This window comes from Melitaea cinxia, chromosome 18 (genome assembly GCF_905220565.1).
Source record: "Melitaea cinxia chromosome 18, ilMelCinx1.1, whole genome shotgun sequence".
Lineage (NCBI taxonomy): Eukaryota > Metazoa > Arthropoda > Insecta > Lepidoptera > Nymphalidae > Melitaea > Melitaea cinxia.
In genome coordinates this window covers 13,362,727-13,380,192 of record NC_059411.1, presented here as the reverse complement: position 1 = coordinate 13,380,192, position 17,466 = coordinate 13,362,727, and the positions used below count along the sequence as shown (strand labels likewise).

Here is a 17,466-nt window from a genome sequence, read left to right as displayed (position 1 = left end):
GAGCAGCGTGGTGGGTTAAGCTCCAATCCTTCTCCTACATAGAGATAGAGGTCTATGCCCAGCAGTGGGATGATAAAGGCTGCGTATGCGTAAAAAAAAGATACGTACTATTAACATACGAGTATATATATTTAAAAAAAAAACTATCTGCATGAAACGGATAAATAAAACCTGAAAAAGTTTATAACAAGTGATAGTCATGTCATAATAAAATGTATGTTAATAATATAAAGTTTTTATATTCATTTAATAAATAAACCCGAATAGACATTAACAAATCTCATTATAACTGTAACAATCCAACTTGTTTGAAAGTTTGAAGTTGGTTGTAAATAAAAATTTTAAAATATTTTCTATTGTACATTTGAGGTTTAACTTAATTCTGTACAAGAATAAATTCGTAGTTAATATTTTTTTTTTATTATTCCAACTTTATTAAAATTATTCAAAAAACGGGATATCTATCATGTTTTTTATTTTCAATTTGCGGAGCTCGATATTTCGACATTACTACGAATGTCTTGCTCAGGAGACAAAGAGTCTCGTAATAATAATAATTGTGTTTGCAGGCAAACGAAGAAAAACCGACTTCAATTATATCGACAAGTAATACAACGTAGGTAGACGAAAAAATAGTCAAGTAAATACGCATTATCGAATATTACTCCAAAAGTTGTAATCAGATCTCAATGAAATTTAAATATGACTACATGATAAACATCGGCTTTCGATTAAATTAAAAATCATTAAAATCGAGGATTTTCAAGTTTCCCTCGATTTCTCTGGGATCCCATCATCAGATCCTGGTTTCCCTATCATGGCTCAAACTAGGGATATCTCCTTTCCAACAAAAAAAGAACTATCAAAATCTGTTCATAAACGACGGAGTTATTCCCATCGGATACGGTGAATCCATCGAATTCTAAGAAGCTCGTCAACCGTTAACTAATAACCATCTCGTGTTACCTTGTCCTCACACACACATATATATATATATATATATATATATATATAAATATATATAATTATATGAATAATCATCGTCAATCTATCAGACTAGATTCAGTTCACAGAGGGTAAGGTAAGAGATTTAATAACAGATTTAAAACACAAATAACATTGAAAATTCTTAAATATTCACTGAATAATCAAATATTTACAAACAAGATAAAAATTTCAAAAATAAACAAAGCAAACAATCAATTAATATACGATTGTCTACCTAATTATTACAGTTATTGTTTCCGTTTGATAACAAAAACATGATGTTATTTTAATTATACACTGCTACAGCCAATTATAACAAACGAATAAAAATATTGAAAATTTACAATAAAAGGCTGTTAAATTGTGGAATGCACTACCATCAGTAATTCGTCAGTCTCCTTCTATCTTTGTCTTTAAAAACCGCGTGAAGCATTTCTACCTCACTATGACTTAAATAGCATGTCTATGCATACTTGTTTCCACTGTTTGTACCCATCTCCCTATCGCGTACGTTTATTCATTGGCTTATATATGTGTATTTTTATGTATATGTATATATATGTGTATGTGTTTGTATATATGTATGTGTTTGTATGTATGTATTTATGTACCCGTGTTTGTGTATATGTATGAATGTGTGTATATAAATATATATAAATTTATATGATTTATTTATTGTATTTTAGTTGCATGTGTATATATGTATGTATGTTTGTAGAAATTTATATATGTATTCTGATTAAACGTTATTACTATTGCGCAAGCCCGTTACACTGCTAGCTTTTTTCTGTTGGGTAATCTGGAAGAGATCGCTATTTAGTGATAAGATCGCCCATTGCACTATATGTGTCTAGAATTAAGGTTTGCTATGTATACTATCTTTAGTTGCAATAAAGTGGTTTATTATTATTATTATTATTATAGAGCTTCACATTCAATATTAAATTACAGTCTTAAGAAATATTTGAATACAAATGGTTGAATTTTATAACGCAATATTATTTCACAATAAAATTATATTAAAAACAAAGATAAAGACTTCATCATTCATACAAAAAAAAAATCTCTTTTGAATTCAGGTCGTTTCTTCTTTCATTATAAATTCAAATTTGGAACACTTTATTTGACATTTGGTGCATTAAGAAAAAAATTTAAATATAATTTTCTACTTTTAGCAGAAAACATTTCATAGCATAAATCATTTTTTTTTAAATTATATCTCAATTAATTACTACGTTAATATATTAGTTTCATTATTTTTACGATTCTATAGCTATTTATAATGAAGTAATTTTAGCATTTAAACTAAGTGAGCCAGGTTTTTATTATGTTGTGTCTAAGAAAACAGGTTTACAAACAACAGTTGCCGACACTATCATCATTGCAGATCCTATTAGTACGTATTTAGAAACGTATTTTTCTAAAATATTTTTTTATCTGGTAAGTACATGAAGGAAGGTCGGTTTTATTGTACCTACATCCGATGCTCTAGCAGTAGAAGCAAGCTAAAAGTTCAATTTCTTAGTATAAATTAATAACCAATAGCAATATAATAAAAACAAAACTATGACAACATTAACCAAAATATCATTACTCATATCAAATATGACAGTAACACCCCACAATCAGGTGAACGTATTCGGATAATATCAACCCGAAAACACAATAGCGGCTTTCATATTGATTGACATTAAGTCTTGGATCTTGGACATATAATATGATACAAAACTGCTGTCTGATGTGACACAACGAAACTTTTAGTTTGAATCTTCTTCAAACAATTCTGTTAAATTTCTTTTTTAATTTTTTTTTTTCTTATTATAATAGAATTATTACTGGTAACATTTAATGTTTGATTTGTTGATTTTTTTTTTCACCTCTACGTTGGTTGCAAATTTTAGAAGGAGGTTTTAAAATAAAAGTTTTAATAACAATAAATTTTTTTCCTAGCCTATTCTGAGTGAATGTATTACATTGTATTTTTTCAAGGAAATTTCTTTATACAATTTTAATATAAGCCGTCTGGTTTCTGTCCTATTATTTCCCCTCACAAGATCAAACGCCGAAAACCCGTACTCCCTGTATGGGTTAAATTGCATATTTGCAATTTTATCGTCCACAAAATCCTATAAACTCTCTTTATGCCTTTTTTTATTTTGTGACGTAAAAATTTAGCTTTGTACAAAAATAGTTTCGGCTTCTATATTCATAAATACTGCCTTCGAGCTTATTACAATTCGATGTCGTAATTACTAGTTTGAACTCGTTACTTATTTTGTGTGAAGTTAATTATTTTAATTATAACGTGAATTTGTGAACTGAAATATCTAAATTTATCACAGTTTTAACTACAATTATTAGTCACCGTTATTAAGGTTTGATCGATATCCTAATAAAGGATAACCTTAAAGTGCCCTTCACCTGGCACCCGATATTAGAAACTTCGTTATTCAGACGAGATATGCGAATGAATGATTACCTTCAAAAGTCTAATTAAATAGACTGAGATTATATCGACAACACTTGTAATTGGTTTGTAAATGTATGGTACGCGGTATTTTTATTGTCTATACCTACGATAGCCTGCAAAATTGCCTATTTTTGGACAAAATTGTCGTGTCTTATTGTGAAATAGAGTTCGGACTTAATCGACGACGTTCCTTAGTGACGAACTTGTTTTTGGAAAGTTCTGGACCTTACACACATATTTATATTAAAACTAGCAGACTTCGTCGCCCGAAAATTTAGCAGTTCTAGCTTAGTTTGATCCTTGCGACCTTTGAATTAAAACCATTTACTTTGGCGCAGCTCAAGGAAACTTATCGTAAAAACAAATTATGTAATCCCAAATATACCGTATAGTAAAAATATGAAGAATCTAGGTGTTATTTTTGATCAACACCTATCATGGGAACCGCAGATTTGTGAAATCAGTCGTAAGGTTTTTGCTTCAGCTGGATCTTTTCGCAGGCTGCGTAATCTACTTCTAATTCCCACCAAAATTGCTCTTGCACATAGTCTTCTATTACCAATTCTGGACTACGCAGACACATGTTATCTTGACATTACTGAAGAGTAGATTAATAAACTTGAGCGAATCCAGAATTTATGTATACGATTCGTATTTGGACTTCGTAAATATGATCATATCTCTGAATCACGTAAAAAAAAATTTAAGTGGCTCCCAATTCGCCTTCGCAGGAATAATCATATTCTCAACTTACTTTACCCTATTCTTTTTAACCCTGTTGCACCTGCTTATCTAAAGCAACGATTTAATTTTTTTTGTGATTTCCATGAACGCAGTCTTCGTTTTAAGGATAGTTTACTTCTTGAAATTCCCTCTCACTCCTCTTCCTTTTATAGTAAATCTTTCACTGTTCAAGCTTCTCGACTTTGGAATTCTTTACCTTTGCATATTAGACGTGTACAGTCGCTTTTATTTTTAAAAAGGCTGCCAGAAAGCATTTTCTTGATAATCAACGTGAATAAAATTATATATATGTATGTATTTATGTATGTATGTATGTATGTATGTATGTATTTATGTATGTATGTATGTATGTATTTATGTATGTATGCATGTATGTGTGTATGTTTGTATGTAAATAAGTAAATATATTTAAACGTTTATGTCTCAATTTGTACACCTACACCGACATAATATCATCTGCTCGGCCCCTAGGTTACCTGGAAGAGATCGCTTTTCAGCGATAAGGCCACCCTTTGTACCTTATGATCCTCTGTTAAAATCGATATGTATTATTTCTGTTTTGGTGTACAATAAAGTGTATTGTTATATACATACGATTATAAAAAGGCACGTACTATTCAGGTACGCTCATACTATACAAAGATGTACCATTTATCATATATCACAATATCACTCACAATCGTCACTATCGTGGGTAGTGTTATCAGACGCTATGTTATGAAAATTATATATCGAGAAGATGTTCTGTAACTATCTAAAACCCCACTAAGCAACATGCTGATAGACAGTCAGTAATATAAGCTGTTCTACGGGAACAATTCCAATAAATCAAAATCACATTTCACTCGAGCCTGATGATTCCACACACGGGCAAACTTTGACAGCTGCCACAGGATATTCATTCGGTTATAAATTGTTGGGACTCATCTTGACGTCAACACACAAAACGGTAGGTTCACATGGATACACATTTGATAGCGTGAACGATGAAAATGTAGATATTAATTTGCCATATTTAAGTTTTACTAAATGTCGTTTTTTTTAAGAAATTAATTTATTTATTTTCAATCTTTATATAAATCTTCGGTAAAATGACTATTTTTTTTAATAATTTTGTTTTAATAAGTACAAAAAGCTAGTGGCAAATAGACAAATTATATAAAAAGTGGTCCTTCCGAGCCGGATTTTGTTTTAGATTTTGAAAGGAAAAACAATATGTACATATACCGCACAGCATGTAGCCGGGGGCTAAAACGAAAATTTGAGTTGGGGCGAGCTCAGGTGCGTCCTACGCCGGATTACACGTGACAAACAACATAATATACGCTGTTGTAATTAGACGTGTGGACCTTTGTGGACTGATTTTTTTTAACTCATTTCAAACTTTATTTTTATTTAAAATAGTCCCTCTCTTAGTTTCTGTGTAGATTAATGCCGAATGTCTTTTCAAAACTACTTTTTAAAATTAAGATTGGTAACATTTTATACACAGAAAGATAAAGATAATAATGCACATACCACGTATTCAGATTTAATATTTGCTTAAGCAAAACTTTGTAGAACATCTAAACCATGAAAGCGTAACCGTGGCAATAAAAAGGTGGTTGAAATCGTGAGCAACGTCTAATGTTATATAATTATGACGGTAATAAGCACTTTTATTAGCGATATCATCTTAAAGGAAATTTTTAGTACTTCTGAAATTGTACGACATTAAAGACCTTTTATTAATATTTACAATAAAATGAATCCGTTTTATTTTACAAATGTGAAAGAACATTGAGAAATATAATACTTATTTTCTGTATCATAGAAATTATTAATTTTTTTCGACATATATTTTTAATTAAAAGAAACACGCATACCTTTTCTACCACTACACAACACGATTACACACATTAGTAAATCTAGTATTATTTACGTAAAGTAAAATATATCAGACAACAAGAAACCGTACACACAAACTAAAATCCGGCAAATCTGTAAATAAAACCATTGAATATCGAATGTCTAAATAAGATAAACTACAAAAGTATATCACAAAGAAAGTGTACACATAAATCTTAGATAAATAGAATAACAAATATTTTTCCTAGGAACGCCCAAAGCCAACGGTTTCAAAACATAGTCACTCGTATACCTTTGAGACGGAGGTTCTCATTTTTCGGGTATTATTTTTTCATTTATCTACATAATATTATTCAGTCCTTGGTATGCCTTTATACATTGACTTTATTTCTACTGCAAACAATTAAACTATGAGTAGGTAAGGTAGGTAGGTTTTTTAGCAATGAATTATTGTGATTTGAGAAAATCCATCTGGATTTTATTTTTGAAGTAAAACTTACGTTTTTAGAATCGTTGTTATTTTACCGATGAAACCAAAATGCTTCACGATAAAGAAATAAATACATAAATGTATAGGAGACTGAGGTAGGGCACAGCAGGAATTTCCTGCTCAAAATATGGAGCAGCCCGACTGGGGTAGTACCTCGACCTTGCAGAAGATCACAGCAAAATAATACTGTTTTCAAGCTGTATTGTGTTCCTGTTGGTGAGTAAGGTGACCAGAGCTCCTGGGGGGATTGGGGATTGGGTCGGTAACGCGCTTGCGATGCTTCTGGTGTTGCAGGCGTCTATAAGCTACGGTAATCGCTTACCATCAGGTGAGCCGTACGCTTGTTTGCCGACCTAGTGACATAAAAAAAAGGAGAGAATGAGATAGAATACATCGCTGTTTAAAACGCGTAGTAAATCCCAACGGCCTACTTAAGTCATAGGAAGCTACGACTTTCCAGAAGTTTCACTGCTGCCGTGTTATTTAATTGTTAAAACAATTTTCATAACTGCACGTTTTATTTTTTTACAAAAATATTCTTATTTATTTTTTAAATTAACAAAATATTTGCTCGTTTTACAAATGTATGTTTTTTTTTTTGGTTTATACTTTAACGTATAAAACATAAAGTTTGGAAAACGTTGTCCTATGAAACGTAGAAAGGAGGTGTGTCGCAGGGCTTATGTCGGAGTCTGACGTATACCCACATCATTGTGAATGCCGCTCTGAGCATTGTTTGCTCAGCAATATGTGGACGCTAGACACAATCTGTTCGCACAACTGATGATAAAGCTTTAGGCTACTTTCGCGGAGCTATTTAGTGCTTTCGGACATAATACACTACCTATATTGTACTTTCCATATTCTTCTATTATACACTAGCGACCCGCCCCGGCTTCGCACGAGTGCTCTGCTGATACTAAATATACTACAGAATGTCTTTATTTATAGTGTGAAGCTTATAGCATGGTTATTAACATGATAACAACAACATTCAAATACGCGTCGTTAAATTACACGTTATTACAGAATGCGTTGAAGAAATAAAGGTTCACTGCTCGTTTCCCGTAGGTGATAGCGTGATAATATGTAGCCTATATGTTGACCCGACTTCTTTTGAATTAATGATCTTACGTTTGATTTGTAAACTTTCACCTTAACAGCTGTTAATGTGGCTATACTTACGCTACAGCCTGTAATATCCCACTACTGAGCATGGACCTCTTTCCCCACGTAGAAGCTTAATCCACCACGCTGCTCCAAAGCGGGTTAAATTGTACGGATATATTCCCTACTATGAGTAACGGTCGCTATCAGGTCTAAATGATAACAACCGTACCGATAGCTTGACGGGTTCTCCTAGGCACGATGGGGAGACCCACAAGGACTAACAACCATACCGGAAACAAATATTTGTATAAACAAAAATATCCACTAGCGGAATCGAACCCGGGACCGCCGCTGATTAGGCACCGCCGACACGGCTACTGTAACTATAAGTGCTGTATTATTTTTACATTCGAATACACCCAGACTCAGGTGGGAATCGAACCCAAAACCCCGAACCAACGCGTTGGTCGTTCGAGTTTGTTTGGTTTTCTAAATTAACTAACATAATTACAATGAACATTAGTATCAGCTAATTGCTTTGACTAATATACTAATTCGATTTCTTGTCTCAGCTGTAGGTAATTGATTTTTCCTGACGCCAGGTTAAAATAAATCTATAGCCAATTTTACAGTCATTACTAGCTCCAACGTACCAGAAGTTACTACACACAGCTCGTAAAACTATCCTAGTTTTTCAACTGCTATAAGTCTCATTGGTATAAAGTAACAAATTTACTATGGATTTTAATATGAAAATAAATTAAGACTAACAAAAATCCCATTAAAAAGAAATAGTCTATCAATTTATATGTAATGAAAACGTTATCCTTTTTAAAGCGTCAATTCCTTAAGTCTGGAGCAATTTAAACGAAAGCCAGATAGGCTATCCGCCCACCTAAAGGGTAAGGGTTCGCGGTAACCTTTTTGTACTTATCAGGTAAGCACAGGTCCAATCTGTTGAGAAGTTAAAATGTATTTCGTGTATTATTTGCTATTTTAGGATATTACCCACAACGTTCATTGTAATTATGTTCGTCAATTAAGAAAACCTGAAGCGTTCGGTTTTAATAAGTTTCGATTTTATATATTTTTTTACTATTTTGTTTTAAATTATATTTTATAATATTCACGGGCTCTTAGTTGCCCATGCCATTTGTACTACAAAAAATATTTGTTTAATTTTTGGCGTGCGTTTTTTAACAATAGTTGTAACTATAATGTTATAACTTCAGACCAGCAAATACGCATAGGTCTCTTTCCCCATGTAGGAGAAGGATAAAGATAAGAGATAAGAATTATATAATATATAAAATTATACAATACATACATTTTTTTATTTCAATTGTACATCAAATACAACAATGATACAATTTAAAAAAAAATACTCAATTAAATACTACTAAAAACAAAAACCTTTTCAGTGCAGTGTATACCTAACATTGATACAAGTAACTACATCTACCGGTACTTGGTTAAAAGAAGAAAAATTAAATTTAAACTACCAAAATAGTCCATAATAACTTTTAATATGAAACTTAGACTGTTCTATCTATCGTGTAACCGTTCGAGTAATATTATTTTCATCAAAGAATCCTCTTCTTCTATTTTCCGTATAAGGAAATTTCCTTTAGCTCCCAAGGCTTTGAAAAATGTTGTCTTGTACGTATCAGGCATACACCTCAATATAGATAGTTCTTACGGTAGCCCACAACATCGCATCATGTTTTATATTATTTTCCATATAGTTATAGATCTTATTTCTTAGACAATATGGTTCATAGTTCTACGAGCTCATTTGGGACTGGATTATGGAATTTAAGCTAATACATAATGTAACCGAGTGTTGTTTTTGTTTTATGTTCTACAAAAGAAAAAAAGAGAACAACTTTGTTTCTCTATCCGTATTTACTGTGTTACTGTGTTGTTACTACTTTTTAACCGACTTCCGAAAAAGAAGGAGGTTCTCAATGCGATTGTATTTTTTTTTATATTACATCAGAAAGTTTTACTGGATGGACCGATGATTTCGATGATTCTTTTTTTAATCGAAACTTGGTGTTTTTTTTTGCGGTCCCATTTAAATTTGATCGAGATCTAATTACTACTTTTTGAGTAATCTTTGATAACGCGTATTTACTGAACAATTTTTTCGTCTACCTACATTGTATTACTTATCGAAGTAATTGAAGTCGAATTTTTTTCATTTGCGAGCAAACACAATTATAGTTGATAGTGAATCACACCAAATCGCTATTTGAGTAGCTCATAATTTATAAATCATTTTTCAATGTAGAAAATATTTAATACGTATGTATGATAATTTAAAATGTATCAATTTAGTGAGTAGGTTACAAATAAATGTAATGTGATATATAGTATGTAGTAATTTTAGGGACCTCAAAAGTTAGACGTAACTATGCACAGAAGGATCCTGCTCGAATTCTGTAACAGCCCGACTGAGGAAGTAACTGGACCTTACAGAAGATCACAGCTAAATAATACTGCTTTCAAGCAATTTTGTGTTCCTGTGTTGAGTAATTGATGATGAGTAATGAGTGACCAGAGCTCCCAGGGGATTGGTAGGATCGATAATGCGCTTGGGATGCTTCTGATGTTGAAGGTGTCAATAAGCGACGGTAACCGCTTACCATCAGGTTAGCTGTAAACTTGTTTGTCGACCTTGTTGTATAAAAAAAGTTATCTTCCAATAAATACTTACATATTGGGTCAGTTCTACTACTAAAGTCAATCATGATCAGATATCAATAAATCTTTTTATTTGAAAAAATAAAGTATTATTATTATTATATGACTGGATGTCACTCCACCCGCTTAATATATAATAGATACATGTATTATAATAAATACTTATATAAATAATATAGTAAATTTATTATTATTATTATTATTATTACTATTACTGTTTATTTAAAACGATTATCTGATAACAATCATCACACCCACATTAAAAAATATAACTCATTTTAATGTTTTGTACACACTAAATTAAATGTTAAAAATGTTGTAAAATAAATTAAATGTTGTTGTTGTTGTGTGTTGTTAATTAAATGTTAATTGTTATAAAATCCATTGTTTTATTATTCATAACGAGTACAATATAATTTCAATACGAAACACAATAACGAAAGGGACGAATTCAATAAAACGTATCGATCTATCTCTTAATAAATATTTATATGTACATAAATATGTATGTAGCATTTAAACGCACTCCTCTCGTATAATATTATGTTGCGTGAAATTAATACGTAGATCCGCGGGTACTGCTGAATTTCGGGAAATTTCGAAATGATGACAGCTATTTGTATCGTTTTGTCGTCAGTGATGATTCGATACTGGACAGTTTTTTTTAATAAATATATATGTAATATTTTATATAATCAAATTTATTTATTTTTTACTAGCGACCCGCTCCGGCTTCGCACGGTTACAAAAACTATCAGTGTTCCTCTACTATATTATGCATGTATTATACATATAAACCTTCCTCTAGAATCGCTTTATTAACTAAAGAAAGCAGCAACAAAATCCATAGCGTAGTTTTAAATATCTAAGCATACAGACAGAGGGAAGCGACTTTTTTTTAAACTATGTAGTGATGGGTGACGTATGCGTGCTAATACTATAAAAAGAGAAGTGTCAACTTCTAAAGAACGATGTTGAGAAGAGTCTATGATTATTGCCTATCGCTATAATCGCTCTTGTATATCTAAATATATATTTAAAAAAATTGTTACTATATGCTCCCGTTTGATAATGATTATAGTGTTCTATATTATAAACGACAAATAGCAAGATACAGGCTCCTTTTCCTATTAAGTGATGGTACCATTTTTACTTCGAGAGTATTTCTGGGTTGGTAATCGTGAAATATTTTTAATGTGTTTGGGATTATCTATACTGACATGTATAAAGTAATAATAAAGCACGTATTGTTATCTATGAAAGTACGTTACCAAATAAATTAAAAGTAACAAAGTTTTTAAAAGACAAGCTTTTATTTTTGATAATTTAAATTTTATTTAAATACCGTCAACATATAAAGACATTACACAATTTATATGACATAAAAGCTTGTCGCGAGAAATAAGTACTCTCACGTACACAGTTTGGTAATTTGAAAAATGAAATCAATAAGATCATCTTAAATTCCTTGTTCATCTACATAGGTTAATCTTGCGACAATGTATTTTTATATCAAATAAAATGTGTCAGTTCCGCCTATTGTAGTCCACTGCTGGACATAGGCCTCCCCAAGTTAGCGCCAGAAAAATAAAATGTGTAATAATTATAAGTGTTTTATTGTTTAAACAAAGAATTTGACACGTTTTCGTATGTCGAACTATTTACGAAATATTTGAAATTAAACCAGTTGGTGTTACTTTTTGAAAATATTTCTTTATAGTGTTAAAAAAACAGGGGAATAATAATGATGTCTTTAAACATTACTGATAATAAACCATGTTTTATCTTTAGAATCCTATGTTTCTTTGAAATACGTTGACAGTATTTATTTGTTGTTTTGTATGTAAGATATAATTGATCCACGTTTAGAACAGTTTAAAAAAGACATTTTAAATAACAAATTAGTCATGTTCTACGATTCTATCATTGAATTAGTGATGGAGAAATATTTTTTACTGCCCCTGAACAATTTCAGAAAAAAGTTATTATTTTTAATTCCTAACTTTTTACGGATAATATAATAGTAGATATTTAACTGCTAAAAATATCATAAGTAATTGATATATGAACAGTCAACAATGAAAACTCAATTGATAATGATTTTCGTTCTAAGACTCTTTTTTTATACATCTTTGCTAAAAGCAATAAGTAGGAGCTAATTTTTATATTATGTATTTTTTAGACAACTACCCGCCCTACAAAATAACACTAGATTGAACGCAAAGAAAAACGACGAAAAGTACTGAAAGCTTCGACGAAGTTCAAATATACTTTTTTATTTTTTTATTTTATATAATATATATCTATAATATAAAAATGAGTCGCTGAATGTGTTGCTAAGCGCAAAACTCGAGAACGGTTGGACCGATTTCGCTAATTCTTTTTTTAAAATATTCCTTGAAGTACGAGGATGGTTCTTACGGAGAGAAAAATTCTAAAAAAAAAAAATTAAATTTCCTGAAAAAGTCTAAAAACAACACTTTTCTATACTCCCATACAAAAGATTTGTGATAATACTTAAAAGTCAATTTGAACTTTAATACCATACGATAAAGTTTGTGTTAGGCGATACGAAGTTCGCCGGGTCAGCTAGTTATATTATATAAAACAAAGACACATGTCAATAAACATTTTTTAAAAGTGATAAGCAAAATTATTATTATACATATATCTATATATATATATATATATATATATATATATATGTTTAACTTTGCTACATGAAAACAAATACACTAAAAACAATACAAATTACGCTACAGAACATTAAAGCGTGACTTCGAACTAATTAAATAACATCGAAGAATAGGTACGCAATTTCGTTAGTGCAAAAAAAATTTTGGTATACCCTTAAAAAAACTCTTCAAACTCAACGTGACCTCAACTTCAACCTTTCTTCGATAATAATCCACAGTGCGACTCCAAAATAAGCTTACAGTCAAATAATATTTATTAATAATACAGATTATTTCGCGTTAATCTCATACGCAAACAGAGTCACAGACACAAGCCTCTTATGAAATAAACCAAGACATTTTGTAAAATAGAAGACAAAGGATGTCTCTATTACTCTTGTATTTACCCGCGCGTAGCTTTTCAATTATTTTCCTACATTGTGTGCACAATGATCCCACTATGGCCCTTATACCCGGATTTTTATTGTCCCCTAGATAAAGCCCGGGCAAGGGTAACGCAAAATTGACTATTATGGTACTTATATGCTTAGGCTAGTTATAACGACGAATAAGTGCTTCGATTTTGACGTTAAACTATCTATCTATTGTTTATGTAATAGTGGTTTAGGTAAAACTTGTAAATAGATTACCAAAAAGATATAATATCGAATAGTCTCGTCCTCTTTTTGTATATAACTAGGTTGGCAAACAAGCGTACAACTCACCTGATCATTTATAGTAGTCATTTATAGTACGATTATAGTAGCTCATAGACGCCTGCAACACTACAAGTATCGCGAGAGCGTTTCTGACCCTATCCCCCCTGTATTTTTAAATCTGCAATAAATCATTATATGTACAAATAAATATTCGCAATATGAGTGTCTTTGACAACTATGAGTATCATTTCAGTAGATAAGACTCGGTGATAAATTAATTAATAATTAAAATATTTGAATTTTTTTATTAATAAATAAATAAAACTATGAATACTGTTAAGTATAATATACCCATCAATGACACAAATCCAGACAAACAATTATACGGCCTATTTAAATAGTTATTTGTCACGTTCGGGGCTTAAGCTCGGTACTGATAGCACACTATAGGCACAGTCCACACAGTTGCCTAACGAAGCCTAGACAGGGCAATCGTGTGGAGAGGTGAGACGAAAGTACGCGTTCGTAAGAACTTGAATAAATTACTATTTAATAATATTTTATTTTAATTATATAATAAAAATAAAAAACTGTGACAATCCTTAGCGCTGCGAAGTACATGCGGTAAATTGTCGTCAAATATCAAAGGCAGGACCACTGTATTATCACACTGTGCTGTATTTGTGAATAATATACCAACGCAGCGTCGAAATAACTTTTAACGTTATTGTTGGAGGTTACTATGGAAAAAAATATGGGAAGTAAATTGTGCGAGACATATCTGATCTGAAACTAGATCTCGTGTGAGAAGGAAGAGGTTTCTCAATTCGACCGTATATATATTATGCGTTAATAACTTCGTCGTTTATGAACCGATTTTGCTGATTCTTTTTTTGTTAGAAAGGGGATATCCTAAGATATCTTAAGGGTAGTACTATGATAAGGAAACCAGGATCTGATTATGATATCTTAGAGAAATCGAGGGGAATCTTCGAAAATTATAGTGACGACTAGTTCGTATATTATTTTTTTCCGTCGACTTACGTTGTATTACTTGACTATGTAATTGAATTCGTTTTTTTTCGTTGGCTAGCAAACACAATTATCTTATATAAGTGTAATCGTTCTTAACGCATACTTTTGTTTCACAATAATGTTATTAAAATGTGTTATCATCAGTAACATGATATTAAACTAATTTAAATATTTTAATACTATACAAGTTTGTCATATTTGCATCGCTCAAACAATTTAATTGGTTATGAGTCGCAATATTGTTTATGGTAGCCATGTCTATCATTATTTATATTTTTTATTTATTATTTTTAGTTGAAGTACAAAAAGCTAAAGGTTTTTGTGATACGATTTCTGTATCAATTGCAATATTGGAATTTTATTATGGTACTTTTACTATATTCATTAATTATCATAATTGTTAGAATCAAAATCAATTGAAATGTAATTTTTACAAAAATGTCATCCTTAACGTGGCGGCTGTTAGATGTGAACACGAATACGAAATTTATCCAGAAAATGACAGTTTATTTAATATAAACATATTTTATTTATATAAAAAAAACAATCAAAAATTTATTTAAAATCGCAACTAAATTATTATTATTAAGTATAGTATAGCGCATGATATAGCGTGGCAATGCGTCGCCACGGCCTGTATCGCCACGCCAACAATTGGGTTTACCCTCGCCTATAGATGTTTCACATCAAAAATGAGTTAAAAGTACTTCTGAAGCCAACTTGAATAAACTTTGATTATTATTTTGATGACTGGCATTCATACCTTTGACTCCAAAGTTTTGTTTTGATTCTCATCTATAGTCTAGTTATTTTATTTTTTTTTTTTTTATTAATAATTTTTACATCCACGGGCTCAAAATGCCCATGCCTTTTGTTAAGCATGCATTGTAATTATATTAATACCACGGGCGATTTGTCATACAAACTACAGATCGACAGTCCTGTGACTGCCTAGTAAAACTAGGACGTGGTCCCACGCTGACGGTCTAGTTATAGTATTATTGATATTATTACATTATATTTAACAAAAAAAAAAAAAAAATAATTAGTATATCAGCCGGTGGTTACATATAACACCAATTTTAAGTTTCTTAGGAACAGACGACTGTATGAATACGATTAAGAATTATTTAACAGAAATATAACAGACAAACTAAAAGTGAAATCTTAGCAACACAGTTCCGCTGGCACCATTTGGGAACGAAATTAAAACCGAAAAAACAGCACTTCGGGAAATTATTCTATTTTGTCCCAGTGAAGTATCGCATAATAAGATGGAACTACTTCAAAATGTTCCTTCTTTCACGATTACTCGCGAAAGAAATCAATGGATCAGAAAACGAATTGCGAGACATTCTAAATGTACTGAGTATGTATATTGTAGGAAAAAATACAATTGGAGTAACATATTAATGAGTTGAAATGTTTTAAAAATGGAAGGCAATGTCTGCTGAAAAATACGATGGAATGTTATTTAAATATGAATATGTACTTTGTACAAAATCATTTTTATTACTTGTAATAACATGATAAATACACATAAAATAATTGTGTTTGCTCGCAAACGAAAAAAAAACCGACTTCAATTACATCGACGAGTAATACAACGTAGATCGACGCAAAAATAGTCAAGTAACTACGCGTTATCAAAGATTACTCAAAAAGTAGTAATCAGATCTCAATAAAATTTATATGTGACCATATAACAAACATCAGCTATCGATTAAATTAAAAATTATCAAAATCGGTACACCCAGTAAAAAGTTATTGCGGATTTTCAAGAGTTTTCCGCGATTTCTCTGGGATCCCATCATCAGATCCTGTACCTCTACCATGAGTTTTTGTTACAAGCGCACATGACATAGCTACAGTAGTAAACGTAGAAACGCAACAGGAATAGTTATCTATACCATACCTATTATGAGTTATTCTAAATTTTACTATACAGTCTATCGAGCACTCGATAAGACTTATAGTTTCAAATGCGTTATATTGGTATTAGTTACTAATATCTTCATCTCTTTCTTCCGTATAGAAAAAAGAAAGAGTAAACATGATGACATTCGAATGAAGTGAAGTCTAAACGAAGTTTAAAATAATCCGACAAAATGCAAAGCAGCATATTACAGTGAATTCATGCGAGCTCAAGAACTTTTAAATTTTTTCAAGTTATTCCGTCAGTTTAAATGTCTAAATAACTTTAGTTGTTGTCAAACACTTGTGAAACAATTATATTGTTTAGGTAATTGTTATACAATAATCCTAAAACAACAAAATATAAAAAATGAGAACTAGCGCTTGCCAGTTCGAACTTATGGTGGATTATATGGAAAAGTAAGTGTACATCTAAGTGTTATGGTTATTTATCTCTTTCTTTATTCACGTAAATCGCGATCATAATTTTAGTCACATAAATTGTGTTTTACGAACGGGGATGCATTTCACTTTGGAAGCCTTTTTTGCTGCTGTCTTTCGTCTTCTAATGTAGCTGCTTCTAACATTTCCGTAGCAATATATGTTCTACCAAACATAGCGCATAATAAATAGTATATAAACTTAATAATTATAAACTTCTCGCACGATTTTTTCAAGTGAGTGATGCAACTATAATAGTAACGCTAAACAGGGTGACATCTGTCAAATATGTTACTCATGGTAGCGAATTGTATGAAAATATCGGCGCTCTAGAATGACATTTACGAATGTAGTTAACTTAACTGTCCTGAGAAAACTTATGGTACC

General features: G+C 31.1%; 1 long non-coding RNA gene across 1 annotated transcript; it reads right to left on the bottom strand.

Annotated features, from left to right (window-relative positions):
* Window positions 1-451: 451 nt before the first annotated feature.
* On the bottom strand, window positions 452-17,446 carry LOC123662331. The gene is made up of 3 exons (XR_006744481.1): window positions 17,305-17,446; window positions 8,020-8,026; window positions 452-461 (listed from the first exon to the last, which is right to left on the bottom strand). It is a non-coding gene; the product is annotated as an uncharacterized LOC123662331 (long non-coding RNA).
* Window positions 17,447-17,466: the final 20 nt, after the last annotated feature.